The sequence below is a fragment of the Triturus cristatus genome, chromosome 5_1 (genome assembly GCF_964204655.1).
Source record: "Triturus cristatus chromosome 5_1, aTriCri1.1, whole genome shotgun sequence".
In the NCBI taxonomy this organism is placed as follows: Eukaryota; Metazoa; Chordata; class Amphibia; order Caudata; family Salamandridae; genus Triturus; species Triturus cristatus.
Window position 1 is genome coordinate 939,201,665 of NC_140587.1, and position 14,976 is coordinate 939,216,640.

At 45.8% G+C, this 14,976-nt stretch overlaps 1 protein-coding gene across 2 annotated transcripts in view; it reads right to left on the reverse strand.

Annotated features, from left to right (window-relative positions):
- The window catches only part of GPLD1 (glycosylphosphatidylinositol specific phospholipase D1), a 513,772-nt gene that overhangs the window by 200,368 nt on the left and 298,428 nt on the right, over nucleotides 1-14,976 (reverse strand). The window lies entirely within an intron of this gene.

Sequence of the window (14,976 nt, forward strand, 5' to 3'; positions counted from 1 at the left end):
TTCCTACACATAACCAATCCTCCCCTGCACACAGACACCCTTGCACTCTGGTGAAAGCGTGCCTGCATTGGCGCTAATTTGTTAAACTTAGTGCCATCGCAGGGGGAAACGCAAGGCTACACCACATTCTTGTAAATCTGGTGCAGCCTTGCATTTCCGAAGTGGCAGAGCATGTCGTTAAGCCAAGGAGGCTAACGACATGCTAATCCACTTCATTGTACATATCCCCCTAAGTTCCTCATGGACGGTAAATGTGGAAGTACCCAGTGGAACACCCAGCAGCCGCCTGAGGAACTTGTTTTCTTCCCATTGTATCAGTTGCGATACCCCCTTATATCACCGCCATAACTGACTGCTGAAACGTACTTGGCCTTATACACCTGGATCAGGGCTCACAGGTTTCCGTAAGCTAGAATCCATAACTGCTCCACACAACCTGGCGAGAGCAGACTTCTTGGAATAATGGGAAGGGCCCTAGGGGGATTTTTGATCAAACAGAACACCCAGGTAATTAAAAGAGCCCACCTGGGCAATTCTGACTTTCTGACAAAAAATATTCTTAGATTTAACAGGCTTGACTCCCAGCCTCATTGTAAAAGATTTTGCGGAATTCATGGACAAATCTAAGACCGCCATAAAAATGTATGAGCCTAAGAAGCTTTGGAGGCCTAATGCCATCCTTGAAATAAGGACGACATCCTCCTCATATAAGAGGACAGGGATTGCCCTGAAGTCCACTTTGGGACGGTCATCCTTGGCTTCCATTAGTGCTATTTACAGACTGTTAATGTAAATGGTAAACAAAACTGGGGCCAGGAACCAACCTTGTTAAGTAGTAACCGAGCCAATAGTGCTCCAGACTTATCAGCACTGGTGTGTGTCCTGGCAGAGAGAGCTGCATAACTGAGACAGTAAAGTGTCTCCAAGAATGCCATATGTTGCTGTAGTGCCTGTATTAATTGGTCCTGATATGTAGGGACCTATAATGCTTGAGGTTAATGTGTAAACATGCCACGCTCGAGTTTCATGCTGTCTTTGTCAAGTTGGCGGCAGACATTTCAAGTGGTGCCTATATACTGTCCCCGTATTACTACCTTAAAGGCATCCCACTTGATTAAGTGGGAGATTGAAGTATCAGCATTGATCTCAAAATAATCCATTATGGCAGTGTATAGAAAAGTATGGAAGGGGGGCACCTCAAGTGCAGTTGGTTGCGTACGCCAATAGGTATATGTGTGGGGATCTTATCCCAGATAAAAAGCAGGAGTTGAGGGTTATGGGGAGAGTGTGAGTGCCCCAATAATCAGTGTGCATGACATGTGGAAAGAGGTCCGGAGAGCTGATAATGCGGTCAATGCGAACATGTAAACCATGTATGCATGAGTACAAGGAGTATACCCGGGCTGTGGTGTTACGTGCTCGCCAAATGTCTACTAATAGTCAATTTCTGAGCCAGTCCCTGAGATGTTGGGCATTCGTCTTGGTGGTTTATTGGAGAGAGGGGGAAATGAGCAATGAGGGTTAAGTCTCAGGACACTATTAAAATCTCCTCCCAACAGCCAGGGCAGTCCCTTCCAGGCTGACAACACGGCAGATACCTTGGTCAACAATGCTGCCTGGTCTGTGTTATGAGCATTTATGCTGCCAATTACAATGTGTTGATCGTCAAGTCTTCCCTTGATTAAGACGTATTTTTGGTCTGGATCTATCCTGGTATCATCAGTCTAAAAAGAGATTTCCGCCTTTCTCCCCACCAGTACCCCCCTTGCATATGTTGAAAAGTTAGTGGAGTATACCTGACCTCGCCAGTGCCTTTGCAACTTGATACAAACACTAACAGAAGGTCCTAAGTCGAAAAGTAAACAAAATGCCGCATGATGCTGTATGTGCTGCCCCTTACGTCAAAGCATTACTGCATCACTAGGCAGGAAGATTAAGAGTCTATCGGGCCACCCTTAATGGCGGAGCTTCGTCATGTGAGACCCTAGGGGGTCAGAGTCAGGGCCCCTACTCTCTCTCGAGCCACCCGGCTCTACTGGGTACCCGTCCCAATGATCCCCAACAAAGGAAATCTCCTGCCAAAAGTGTGCAACAATATTTCAAAGAATACAAAAAGTGCAGTGCGATAATGTGATAGTGCTTTAAAAATGACTACGTGGTCAAAAAATATGTTTAATGTGAATTGACCAGGTGTCATGTCTAAAAAAACCAAATTAGTCAAAAACTTATATATGACTAATTCCTGACTTGGTCTGTCAAGGTCGACATGTTTCAGCCGATCTAGTTGTTTCACCCGGCTTTCTTCAGGACCTAATAATAATGATGTCAAAAAAGGCTACTGCAGGATCAATTTGGTAAACAATGGTGTAAATCAAATTCAAAATTCTCGTAAAAAATGTTATGTGGCCATAGCCACCCTACGAGACTAGCATGGTTTATGCTTTGATTAGGTGTAATCACCTCTTCTTCTTTCCTAAAAGAAAAGATAGTAGGGGTCACAAATAATTTATAATGGGGTTTACACAGAACAAAACAGCATCAGCGACTAATGTTTGGTAGTGCCCCTCTTGAGCAATACTTAGTTTATAGAATGGCCACCAAATGGTCCATTGAAAAAGAGAACATTCTCTCAAAACATAAAGGATTGTAACTCACCCAACGTTCTGTGGGAGAAAAGCCTCACCTCACCCGGCAGATTGCTCGGTGTAGGAGGCACCGCTCTGTTAAAAATAATAAGGACACAAGAGAACGGGTTGTATATACATATGCCAGTACTCAATGGTCCCTACATACAAGTTAACACAGAACCAATCAACTCTTGACTCTCAGACGTACACACCTAATGCCTGACAAAACTGTGCCATGCACACGATTTCACTTTGAGTCTGTTGTGTGGTGATATCTCAAAAAGCATTATTCAAATGAAGATTATAGATATCACCACCTTATGTGATCATTTCTGATAAACAATACAACCCTCTGTTTACTGGTCGGGGTATAGAGGTTAAAATGATAGACAAAACAGAGGGTGGTGCTATATCAACAGACCTATCAACAGAGGTTCAAAGTTCACCCATACTGGTAATCTCGCCTGTATTATCTCAAAATCATTCCTGAATCAGGGTACAAGTTACCAAATGCCTTACCTATCCGTCGAGACCTCGAGCTGGACCCTGAGCAGTCTGGGAGGTAACAACATCTAGGCATAGGCTCCTTAAATAGCCGCTCCCATTAGTTGGAAATCGCGCCAAAACGCAGGTGTTGCGTATAAAATTCTGCTAAGGGTGGATCATTATAGCGACGCGCATGCGTAGATACACAGTCGCCACTCCCATTGATCGGAGATGGCCACAGAACGCATGCGTCGCGTAGTATACTAGCCGAGACTATGTCGCGCATGTGTAGAGACACTATCGCCGCTCTGACTACGCATGGGCAGCCCCAAATGTCACCAATAACTGCGCATGCGCAGTGCCACAGATCGATCACGGCAATTACTCGCGAACACATCATGTTGCCCACTCTCACTCCCAGAGGAACCATGTTCAACCCGTCGCAGTGTATGCGCCAGTGTGGACACGGGACCGGATTCACAAGTCTCAAAACAAGAACTGAGAGAAAGCAAGGCAGAGATCAGCCTGGTCGTTTCTCCACAGTGTATATCCACACCTATACCACCCAACGTAGCCTCGAAAGCCACCACACACCGCGCCTGCGCAGTGACGCAAATCGAGCAAAGCATACAGTGTGCAGACACTGCTCAATCGAGCATCATATAATCAAGAATTCTTGATGCATACACTCCTGAACAATGTGCAAAACACGCGATGTATTCAGTGTTCGCAAGCACATCGTATTACTTATTCTCACTCTATATAGAAATTTATCCAAAATATTGCGAGGTGTATGCTAGTGTGAACATGGTGTTAGATTTGGAGAAAAAGGGGGAACAGAGACCAGCCCAATTGTTTCTTCAAAGTCTAGATCGGAAGTTGTTCTACCTCAAGCAGTATTAATTAAGCGAAGCCAACGTAGACGAATTGTTATAGACAATAGGGTACAGCATCTTAGTTGAACTACCCAAGTCTATCGGTGGAAAAGAGCCCAAACGAGGCTAAAATATAAATGTAAGTATCCAACCTCTTGGGGTAAATACACTAAATCTCAGAGCAGTTTAGGCACCTACGGGAAACAACATGTTGTTATTTGTGGCTAGATTAAAGACCTGTTACGTGTGTTATCTCCCTAACAAGGTATAATAGTCAGAATCTCTCTTCTGGTATGACCCTAGTCGAAGTCAATCTAGTTGATGTCATCTAGATCAGTTGAGAGTAGATATATACAAGGTGTATTTGGAGATAGACCAGGTCTACTTCGATGTCTAAATCCATATAGCACTACGTGTCAAACAGCCCAATGGCCCTCCAAAATCTCTGTGGCTGAATGGCACAATCTAGGATAGTCTACTTACTCAGTGGTCTTAGTTACAGAACATGGGAAGTTTATATGTCTCGTGGAGTTTTGAAAATGTAGTGACTATTCAGAAACGGAGGGGTTGACGATCAAATAGATGTCCAGGGGATGTTATCATTAAGACCATGTGTGTCCGTTTTCATTTTGAAAATCCATTTCTGCTCTTTCACAAACAGAAATTTTGAAGTGTCACTCACATGTGAAGGAATGAACGGTCGTTCAAGCACAATCCATCTCATGTCGTCTGCTCTGTGATGTTTTGCAAGAAAGTGGTCTGTCAGACATGTAGACTGTTTTCTGCACCGGATCGTGCTCTTGTGCTCGCTGATACGGAGCCTAATCTTCCTTGTCGTATAGCCGATGTAATGCAGAGAGCAAGGGCACGTAATCATATAGATCACGCTCTCTGAATTACAGTTCGTGTGGCTGTTCAGTATCCAAGGCCGTGCCGTACCTATATCAACAGAGGTGGTTTTAGAAGTCTGAGGGCAGACACTACATGACCCGCATGGGTAGTGTCCCCTTACTGGTGGTAAGGCTAACCATTTGCAGTCACGCCAGTACCCTAGGAGACTTGTACGACAGGCTTGGAAAAGAGCATCCAATAACCATCGCGATGCCCTCTTGGACAATAGCACAATGAGGACACCTAATGAGAGGCTCACTTTTGTGACTACCTTTTGCACCCTCTCAAACAATCTGCAGAAGATGATACGGAAGCATTGGCACATTTTGAACGTGGCCGCAGAGAATATTCCGTCTCCTCTGTTTGCTTTCAGGAAAGGTCCCAGTCTGCGCAATAGTCTGGTGCACACACGACCACGGACTGAACAAATACGTGGTGATAATACGTTGTGGTCACTACCACCAGTAAGGGGACACTACCCATGCGGGTCATGTAGTGTCTGCCCTCAGACTTCTAAAACCACCTCTGTTGATATAGGTACGGCACGGCCTTGGATACTGAACAGCCACACGAACTGTAATTCAGAGAGCGTGATCTATATGATTACGTGCCCTTGCTCTCTGCATTACATCGGCTATACGACAAGGAAGATTAAGCTCCGTATCAGCGAGCACAAGAGCACGATCCGGTGCAGAAAACAGTCTACATGTCTGACAGACCACTTTCTTGCAAAACATCACAGAGCAGACGACATGAGATGGATTGTGCTTGAACGACCGTTCATTCCTTCACATGTGAGTGACACTTCAAAATTTCTGTTTGTGAAAGAGCAGAAATGGATTTTCAAAATGAAAACGGACACACATGGTCTTAATGATAACATCCCCTGGACATCTATTTGATCGTCAACCCCTCCGTTTCTGAATAGTCACTACATTTTCAAAACTCCACGAGACATATAAACTTCCCATGTTCTGTAACTAAGACCACTGAGTAAGTAGACTATCCTAGATTGTGCCATTCAGCCACAGAGATTTTGGAGGGCCATTGGGCTGTTTGACACGTAGTGCTATATGGATTTAGACATCGAAGTAGACCTGGTCTATCTCCAAATACACCTTGTATATATCTACTCTCAACTGATCTAGATGACATCAACTAGATTGACTTCGACTAGGGTCATACCAGAAGAGAGATTCTGACTATTATACCTTGTTAGGGAGATAACACACGTAACAGGTCTTTAATCTAGCCACAAATAACAACATGTTGTTTCCCGTAGGTGCCTAAACTGCTCTGAGATTTAGTGTATTTACCCCAAGAGGTTGGATACTTACATTTATATTTTAGCCTCGTTTGGGCTCTTTTCCACCGATAGACTTGGGTAGTTCAACTAAGATGCTGTACCCTATTGTCTATAACAATTCGTCTACGTTGGCTTCGCTTAATTAATACTGCTTGAGGTAGCACAACTTCCGATCTAGACTTTGAAGAAACAATTGGGCTGGTCTCTGTTCCCCCTTTTTCTCCAAATCTAACACCATGTTCACACTAGCATACACCTCGCAATATTTTGGATATATTTCTATATAGAGTGAGAATAAGTAATACGATGTGCTTGCGAACACTGAATACATCGCGTGTTTTGCACATTGTTCAGGAGTGTATGCATCAAGAATTCTTGATTATATGATGCTCGATTGAGCAGTGTCTGCACACTGTATGCTTTGCTCGATTTGCGTCACTGCGCAGGCGCGGTGTGTGGTGGCTTTCGAGGCTACGTTGGGTGGTATAGGTGTGGATATACACTGTGGAGAAACGACCAGGCTGATCTCTGCCTTGCTTTCTCTCAGTTCTTGTTTTGAGACTTGTGAATCCGGTCCCGTGTCCACACTGGCGCATACACTGCGACGGGTTGAACATGGTTCCTCTGGGAGTGAGAGTGGGCAACATGATGTGTTCGCGAGTAATTGCCGTGATCGATCTGTGGCACTGCGCATGCGCAGTTATTGGTGACATTTGGGGCTGCCCATGCGTAGTCAGAGCGGCGATAGTGTCTCTACACATGCGCGACATAGTCTCGGCTAGTATACTACGCGACGCATGCGTTCTGTGGCCATCTCCGATCAATGGGAGTGGCGACTGTGTATCTACGCATGCGCGTCGCTATAATGATCCACCCTTAGCAGAATTTTATACGCAACACCTGCGTTTTGGCGCGATTTCCAACTAATGGGAGCGGCTATTTAAGGAGCCTATGCCTAGATGTCGTTACCTCCCAGACTGCTCAGGGTCCAGCTCGAGGTCTCGACGGATAGGTAAGGCATTTGGTAACTTGTACCCTGATTCAGGAATGATTTTGAGATAATACAGGCGAGATTACCAGTATGGGTGAACTTTGAACCTCTGTTGATAGGTCTGTTGATATAGCACCACCCTCTGTTTTGTCTATCATTTTAACCTCTATACCCCGACCAGTAAACAGAGGGTTGTATTGTTTATCAGAAATGATCACATAAGGTGGTGATATCTATAATCTTCATTTGAATAATGCTTTTTGAGATATCACCACACAACAGACTCAAAGTGAAATCGTGTGCATGGCACAGTTTTGTCAGGCATTAGGTGTGTACGTCTGAGAGTCAAGAGTTGATTGGTTCTGTGTTAACTTGTATGTAGGGACCATTGAGTACTGGCATATGTATATACAACCCGTTCTCTTGTGTCCTTATTATTTTTAACAGAGCGGTGCCTCCTACACCGAGCAATCTGCCGGGTGAGGTGAGGCTTTTCTCCCACAGAACGTTGGGTGAGTTACAATCCTTTATGTTTTGAGAGAATGTTCTCTTTTTCAATGGACCATTTGGTGGCCATTCTATAAACTAAGTATTGCTCAAGAGGGGCACTACCAAACATTAGTCGCTGATGCTGTTTTGTTCTGTGTAAACCCCATTATAAATTATTTGTGACCCCTACTATCTTTTCTTTTAGGAAAGAAGAAGAGGTGATTACACCTAATCAAAGCATAAACCATGCTAGTCTCGTAGGTTGGCTATGGCCACATAACATTTTTTACGAGAATTTTGAATTTGATTTACACCATTGTTTACCAAATTGATCCTGCAGTAGCCTTTTTTGACATCATTATTATTAGGTCCTGAAGAAAGCCGGGTGAAACAACTAGATCGGCTGAAACATGTCGACCTTGACAGACCAAGTCAGGAATTAGTCATATATAAGTTTTTGACTAATTTGTTTTTTTTAGACATGACACCTGGTCAATTCACATTAAACATATTTTTTGACCACGTAGTCATTTTTAAAGCACTATCACATTATCGCACTGCACTTTTTGTATTCTTTGAAATATTGTTGCACACTTTTGGCAGGAGATTTCCTTTGTTGGGGATCATTGGGACGTGTACCCAGTAGAGCCGGGTGGCTCGAGAGAGTAGGGGCCCTGACTCTGACCCCCTAGGATCTCACATGACGAAGCTCCGCCATTAAGGGTGGCCCGATAGACTCTTAATCTTCCTGCCTAGTGATGCAGTAATGCTTTGACGTAAGGGGCAGCACATACAGCATCATGCGGCATTTTGTTTACTTTTCGACTTAGGACCTTCTGTTAGTGTTTGTAGATATGTTTTGGGGACTGAAGGTAGTATAGTCGGTAAACTGGTCCCCCTCAGACCCTCTTGTAGAGACTTTTGTGGATTTGCAACTTGATAGCCTCAGCAGTGATTAAATGTGATTCCTTCAAATAAGCAAAATAGGTATTGCAGCATCCGAGGTAAAAGTACACATCATACCTGCACGCTGAAGTGTGCATACCACAGACATTACATGTTATCATATTTGTGCCCGGCATGGCGCAGAGTGGAGCATGTGTTAGAATCTGACTTCGCCAAGCGAGGTGAGCATCAGATTTGGAGCGTTACATATTTTGATTTGTTGCTGACTTGAAAACCAGTCATTAAACCAAAACAAAAGACCATAAAGGTCAAACACATAATGCCACTAAGACAGAACCACAGCATGCGTCCGTCCAAACTGTGTAACTTGGTATCCCTAGTGAGAGAGACCAACCAGTGGGATTAGAGCAGTGTATGGGGTGCAGGTGGAGGAGACCCCTCTAATGAGAAATATCATGGTTAGCACTGAGCAGAGGTAGAGCCAGCACCCATGGCCCAGGGCACTGCATGTGCAGATACCCCCTGTAAATACCCATGGCAAGTGGGTGATCTGAAGTATATTAAGCATGTGCAATCCCTGTGGGACTCAGTGGGTTTGTGTCCAATGAAGTAAGAGCTTAAAGGAGTTCATTCGCAGTTTGCGGCATGACATCTGGCATCACTGGTGTGTCAGGATGAGAGGGCCAGGTGGAGGAAGTACCATCCTCGTTGGAAGTTCCAGTGGAGTCTCTGTTGGCATTAGAGTGGGGAGCAAGTTCCCATATGTCAGTGGCCATCTGTAGTGCTTGTTACTGCTCCTGTATCACTTTTTCCTGATTGGGGGTGGATATGACACTGGGTGGATGGCTCTCTCTCCAGCATTTCCAGTGCTGCCGGACACGACATGGGAGTCTTGTTGTCTCCAGCAGAGAAGGATGTTGCAAAGCAGGACCTTTAGTGTCGATCCAGTCTCAAGCTTCCTTGGGATCTGTGATGAAATTAGATTTTCTGTCCACCAGGACCCTGAGTTTTGCTGGGAACAGGAGGGAGTATTTTACTCCAAATTCACGCAGGTGGTGTTTCATTCCCATAAATAAGACCCCCTTGTGCTACACTGCCAAGGTATAGTTTGGGAAAAGCATCACTCAGGCGTTGTCCAGAGTGAGATCAGCCACCTTGCGGGCTTCTGGAGGATGAGGTTGCAATCCAGGTAATGCAAAACCTGGGGTTGGCTCCTGCCAGTGGTCAGTGGGCAAGCACACGGTCTGCTCTTTCGATCGAGAAGAACATCTGGAGTGGCCCTCTGCGTTGTCTGCCCTTTCTCAAAGATGGATACGCAGTGTGCAAGATGGCTGATTCAAGTTTCTGCAGAGTTGAGGTTTTAAGGTGGTCAATGACTGTTCCATTGCGTGCACTCTATCTTCCAGCTTCCGGTGATAGTCAAAGAGAAGATTATGGTCAACTACAACCGTGTCAATCTTGTTTTTTAGGGCAAAGTCTCGACTTCCCAATTGCTGCCAGTACTATATTCTAGTTTGTCCTCAGGTGCTGCCGCACCACCAGGGTATCCAGGGGTTCTGATGTGTAAGACATTGATCCAGAGATGACGGAATGGTGGGAGGGTGTACCCACAGTGCCAGATCCATGAGTTAGCCTGTTAGTTTATTGGTGCTGGAATATCAAGTGACAGTAGAGGCGACCCCGCTTGCTTATACCAAATGGAGTGGCAGTATACGGCAGCACAAGCAGCTCATCAGTGGGTCTCAGTGGCAGTGGAGTGAGTTGGAAGTCACTGGTCCAGCTGCTGTTTAGAGATGTTAAGGTGCAGGGATAGCTGCAGCAGTACTGAGTGGGAGTAGTTGCTGCCAGACATCAGGGCCGACAGGAAGGGCAATAGGATGATGGTTAGGGCCCACATACACAGCAGGGAGTGTGCGGACAGCCCTGCGTGGCCAAATGATGATGGAGTTCCTCAAAGCAGGCTTCTAGACAACAGACCCCTTTAAAGTGGGCTCTCTCTCAAGGTGCATTTCATTCCGCTCACAACTGGCCAGCTGGATCTTCTTCAGACTAGGGAGTCCGTCTGAATTATTGTGCCTGCAGCAGTGAACAGAACACCAACCAGATGTGCCCTGAAGAGCCATTCCCGTGGCTGTGTGCCAGTGGAGATCATGAAACCTTTTTCCTTCTTTCCCGAGCATTCAGGCATAATCTTCTTCTTCCTTCAGATGTTCTTCTAGAGTGAAGACTGTATTGAGGGGATAGTGTTAAGATGCTGTTGTGGAAAATTCTGGGCTACAGAGCATATACCTTCCAGTATTTATTAAGCATCATACAATGGAATGGAATCTTAACAGCTCCTCAGCCTGCAGTCTTCTGTGCTTCCACAGAACACTCTACGCATCATCAGAGGTTTTATACAGAATAGAATCCAGTACACATTTCAAGCACATAACAGGTGCCATTCTTATCCTATGCACTAACTAGTGTTTGAAGAATTTGCTAAAACCAATCCTGGCAACTTTCTGACAGAAATCCAACCTCATGTTGCAGTACCTACTCTTTCCAATTACTGTAAACCTCCACGAAGTCCCTTATTCAAGGTGTGGTGGCTTTCTTCCACTTGCATGAGCGTGGTATCCACTTTCATATATCCCCTTTAATATCATATTACCTCAGTGGAACTGAAGGCATACCCCACTCCTTCTCATGGAATCAGTTTTCTTTCCTGCTGTGGACAGAGAGAAGTGTTTGAAAAGGGCTTCGGCCTCCATAGGTTTCTGTCACCTAGCTCCCCTGCTGAGCGTGTGCCCTCCGCTTCAACAAGGAAGTTGTTGTGGCAGTCTTTTGCGTTGTCATCTGTTTCTGTACCCGGATAGTTCACATATATCTACTAAGAGGTAAGTAGTTACACCACTTTATGCTTTTTGCACTTAAAGGAGCCTGCATTGCCTTCCAGGAGGCCAGCAGTTTGTGCCTAATTAGGGAGCATATTATGGTCACTGGAAGGAAGACAGAAAGCTATCAGGGCCTGAGACGTTTTAAGGCATGGGCAAAGTGGGCTCTGGCCAAGGGCCCCAGTCTCTCAGGGGGCCCATGATAGAGCCAGCTCTGTTCTGCATGGGAGGCTTGTCCTAACGACCTTGAATAATTCTTAAACAGATTGTTTTAAATATCGTTTTCCTTTGATTTATTTTTAATGTGGGTGATGTGTGAGAGCCTATTACAGACATTTTTCAGAGAAAAATGTTGTGTTTATGTTTCATACAACAACAATAAGGAAAGATTTTTTTAGATCAAAACCGGACCTCACATATGAGAAATAGGAGGGTGTCACAGAGATTATTTTCTGTAATATTAGTGAACTGCTGCTGTGTTACAATATTAAAACACGCCACAATTCCTGAATATTAGGTGTAGAAATATTTAGAATTTGGACCATTGTGTCTGTGCACTGTAAGTAAACTGGCCAAAGAGGGCATGAAAGAGCTGAAAATGGATAAAAAAGTCAAATTTGTTGCGAACAGGGCCCCCAAAATCCTGGAGATGTCCCTGATCAGGGCATCAGTTCAGAAGAGGCATAAAAGCCTCCATGTGTGGAGGAAATGGAGAAAAGGAAAGAGGGCAGAGGAAACTACAAACAAACAGGACAATCGCTTCCAGAGTAATAAAGTTCAATGCGCTACACCAGCCTCTATAGGCACAGAGATGAGCCTCTGCGGGTCAGTCTAAGCAGAGTAGTATAAAAATAATACACTTGCGTAGCAGGCAGATGACTGGCAGTAGTGGTTGTTACAACACCTTCTCTTTTGCCACAGTTCCCATCCAGCTTTTCGTCCCTCCACCTTTGTTATTGTGTTTCTTCTTCAGTTAGCTCTGGCCAGGGCCGTTTCTAGGTGTTTTGCCGCCCTAGGCAAGAATTTAAAAATGCCGCCCCTCCCTTTTACTACCATCACTCTCTCCCCCTGTCATCCAGGCTAGAAGAATGAAAGCATTAGATATTCCCAAACTCATGTTTTTTGCCGCCCTCCCCCTTTTGCCGCCCTAGGCAGCTGCCTAGTCCTGCCTAATGGTAGAAACGGCCCTGGCTCTGGCACGACTCCAGACCCATTTTTTGTACCTTGAGCCATGACCGTATTTGTGCTGCTTGCTTTCCTTGCTTTTAGATTTTCTTATACTGGTGCTACACTGTCACTCCGTTCTACTTCGAGTTCTTGTGCCAGATTCCTGATTTGCTTTGTGGCTAGTCCTAATTTTACTACAGTGCACCCTTAGTGGTGGCTTACCAATGTACACATTAGGTTTTCTACAGGGCAGATGAATGTTTCTTACCATGTGTATTTGCAGTTTCTGTTTAAAATTTCAGCTTTGCCAGGACACAATTGTATTCTCTGGTGTCATATACTTTATTTATTTAGGTGGGTGATGTAAATATGCAATACAGCCTCAAATGACATTTAACTTACATGGCATTGGTACATTTCCTATGCCAACTTGTTCTGAGCGTTGCTGGAAAGTTAAATACGTCAATTGTGCATTACCAATTTCACAGTGCATATGTGGTGACATGCAGTGTTGCAGTGTCTGGCAGTCTAGCATTGCAAAGTCATAATAGCAGAAACCAGGGGGCATATTATCAAGAAACCGTGTTAAAATTATCTCCAGTTTAGCTGCAGAAAACTGCAGCTAAAGCGGCGATAATGGGCTTGATAATATGCCCTTGAGAATTCCAATAGAAGTTCTGGTGTCAACATGGGCTTCTATGGGAATTCTCTGCGGCATATTATCAAGCCCATTATCGCCACTTTAGCGGCAGTTTTCTGCCGCTAAAGCGGCAATAATTTTAATGCAGTGCTTGATAATATGCCCCCAAATTAGTATGTAAAAGGTGAAATATCTGAGGTAAGTGCGCAGACAAAATTGATTCTCTACACTCATTCAGTGTTATACGGTTTGTGAGAATGTAACGTTCCTCGCAAAATAACATCTTGATACTTATGGTTCCTTGGGCCCAGCATCTTATTAAGTAGGGTGAGATCATCAGAATTCTATTTCCACGAGCAAACAGTTGTTTATTCTAACATTCAGATGGTAAGGCATGTTTTTAAAAGATGTCTGAGAGATTTTCCAGGGCTGGCTACCCAAGCAACACCTCCAAAAATGTCCTTTTCTGATTTTTGGTTCCATTAGTACAAACTGATAGGCTTATTGTAGCAGCTCAAATCTGAAAGAAACAGTTAGTTATAGATTTCTTACCTTAGAATCAGCCCCAGGCGTCAGACTGGAACCGGAAAGTTTTTTCGTCAGCAGTACCTCTGCGCGTCGGAAGGTGGCATCGGTCGGCTCCCCGTTCTTCGTTGGTGTCGTAGTCGCCGGGATGACGTCGCAGTAGCTACTTAGATGCCACCCTCGCGCGCTGACGTCAGTTCTTTCTTTTTCCGCGCCAGCCAGCGCAGATCTGGAGAGAGCGATACCTCCAGTCACTTTCTGACTGAACTTTTTGAGCGACTTTTGTCGACGTCTTTTGAGTCCTTCGACTCCTGGTGCACGTAGGGATGCCCAGCTTCAAGGCTTGCGGTTCCTGTTCCCTACTGATGTCGGTTACAGATCCGCACCGCGTGTGCCTCCTTTGCCTGGAGCACGACGACGACCCCAAGTCGTGCTCCGACTGCCGGTTCATGGCTCCGAAAGCTTTGTAGGAGCGGTCCCGAGCGCTTCTTGAGTGCTGGCAGTCGGCTAAACGCCATTCGAGGTCCCGGTCGCGAGGGAGGTCGAGGGACCGGTCTCCGAGGCATCATCATTCGTCCTCTGTCTTCGCACTTGGGGTCAGGTAAGTCGAAGCACAAGAAGAAGTCGAAGAAGCATCGTCACTCTTCGACTTCTCCCCGTCGGTCGGCTGACGCGATGAGGGATGCGGACGGTGCCCCTCCCGCAGCTCCGTGTGTGTAGACTGCTGAGCCGACTCCGGGTTTCTCTCCCTTCCTGGGACCTGGAGCGACTCCTGCTGAGCTTCGTATGTGTTATGAGGTGATGTTCACCATCTTTGGGCAGACTGAACCCACCGGCGTGCCTTCGGGCCCAGTGGACTCGGTCCGGGGGCCTAGGCCTTCTCTGCCGGTGGCTCTAGCCCCGGTGCCGCAGGCCCCTCTTGGATCCAGGCCTGGACCCGGATCGGCGCCTGTTGACCTTATTACACCACCACCGGCTCTGCTTTCTCCGGCACCACACCCGCATTCGACACTGGTCGGCACCCGGCTGGCGTCGACCACGGCCTCCATCCTGATGTGGACACGGAGCCGGACCGGTGCCGCCCGACGCCAGATCCGGCGCTGATCAGGGTTTTTGTACCCCTGTTCACTCCTGGGGTCCTTTTTAGGCCAGATTGGCACCAAGAGTATGAGGAGGAGGACTGGGAGGGATCAGGTG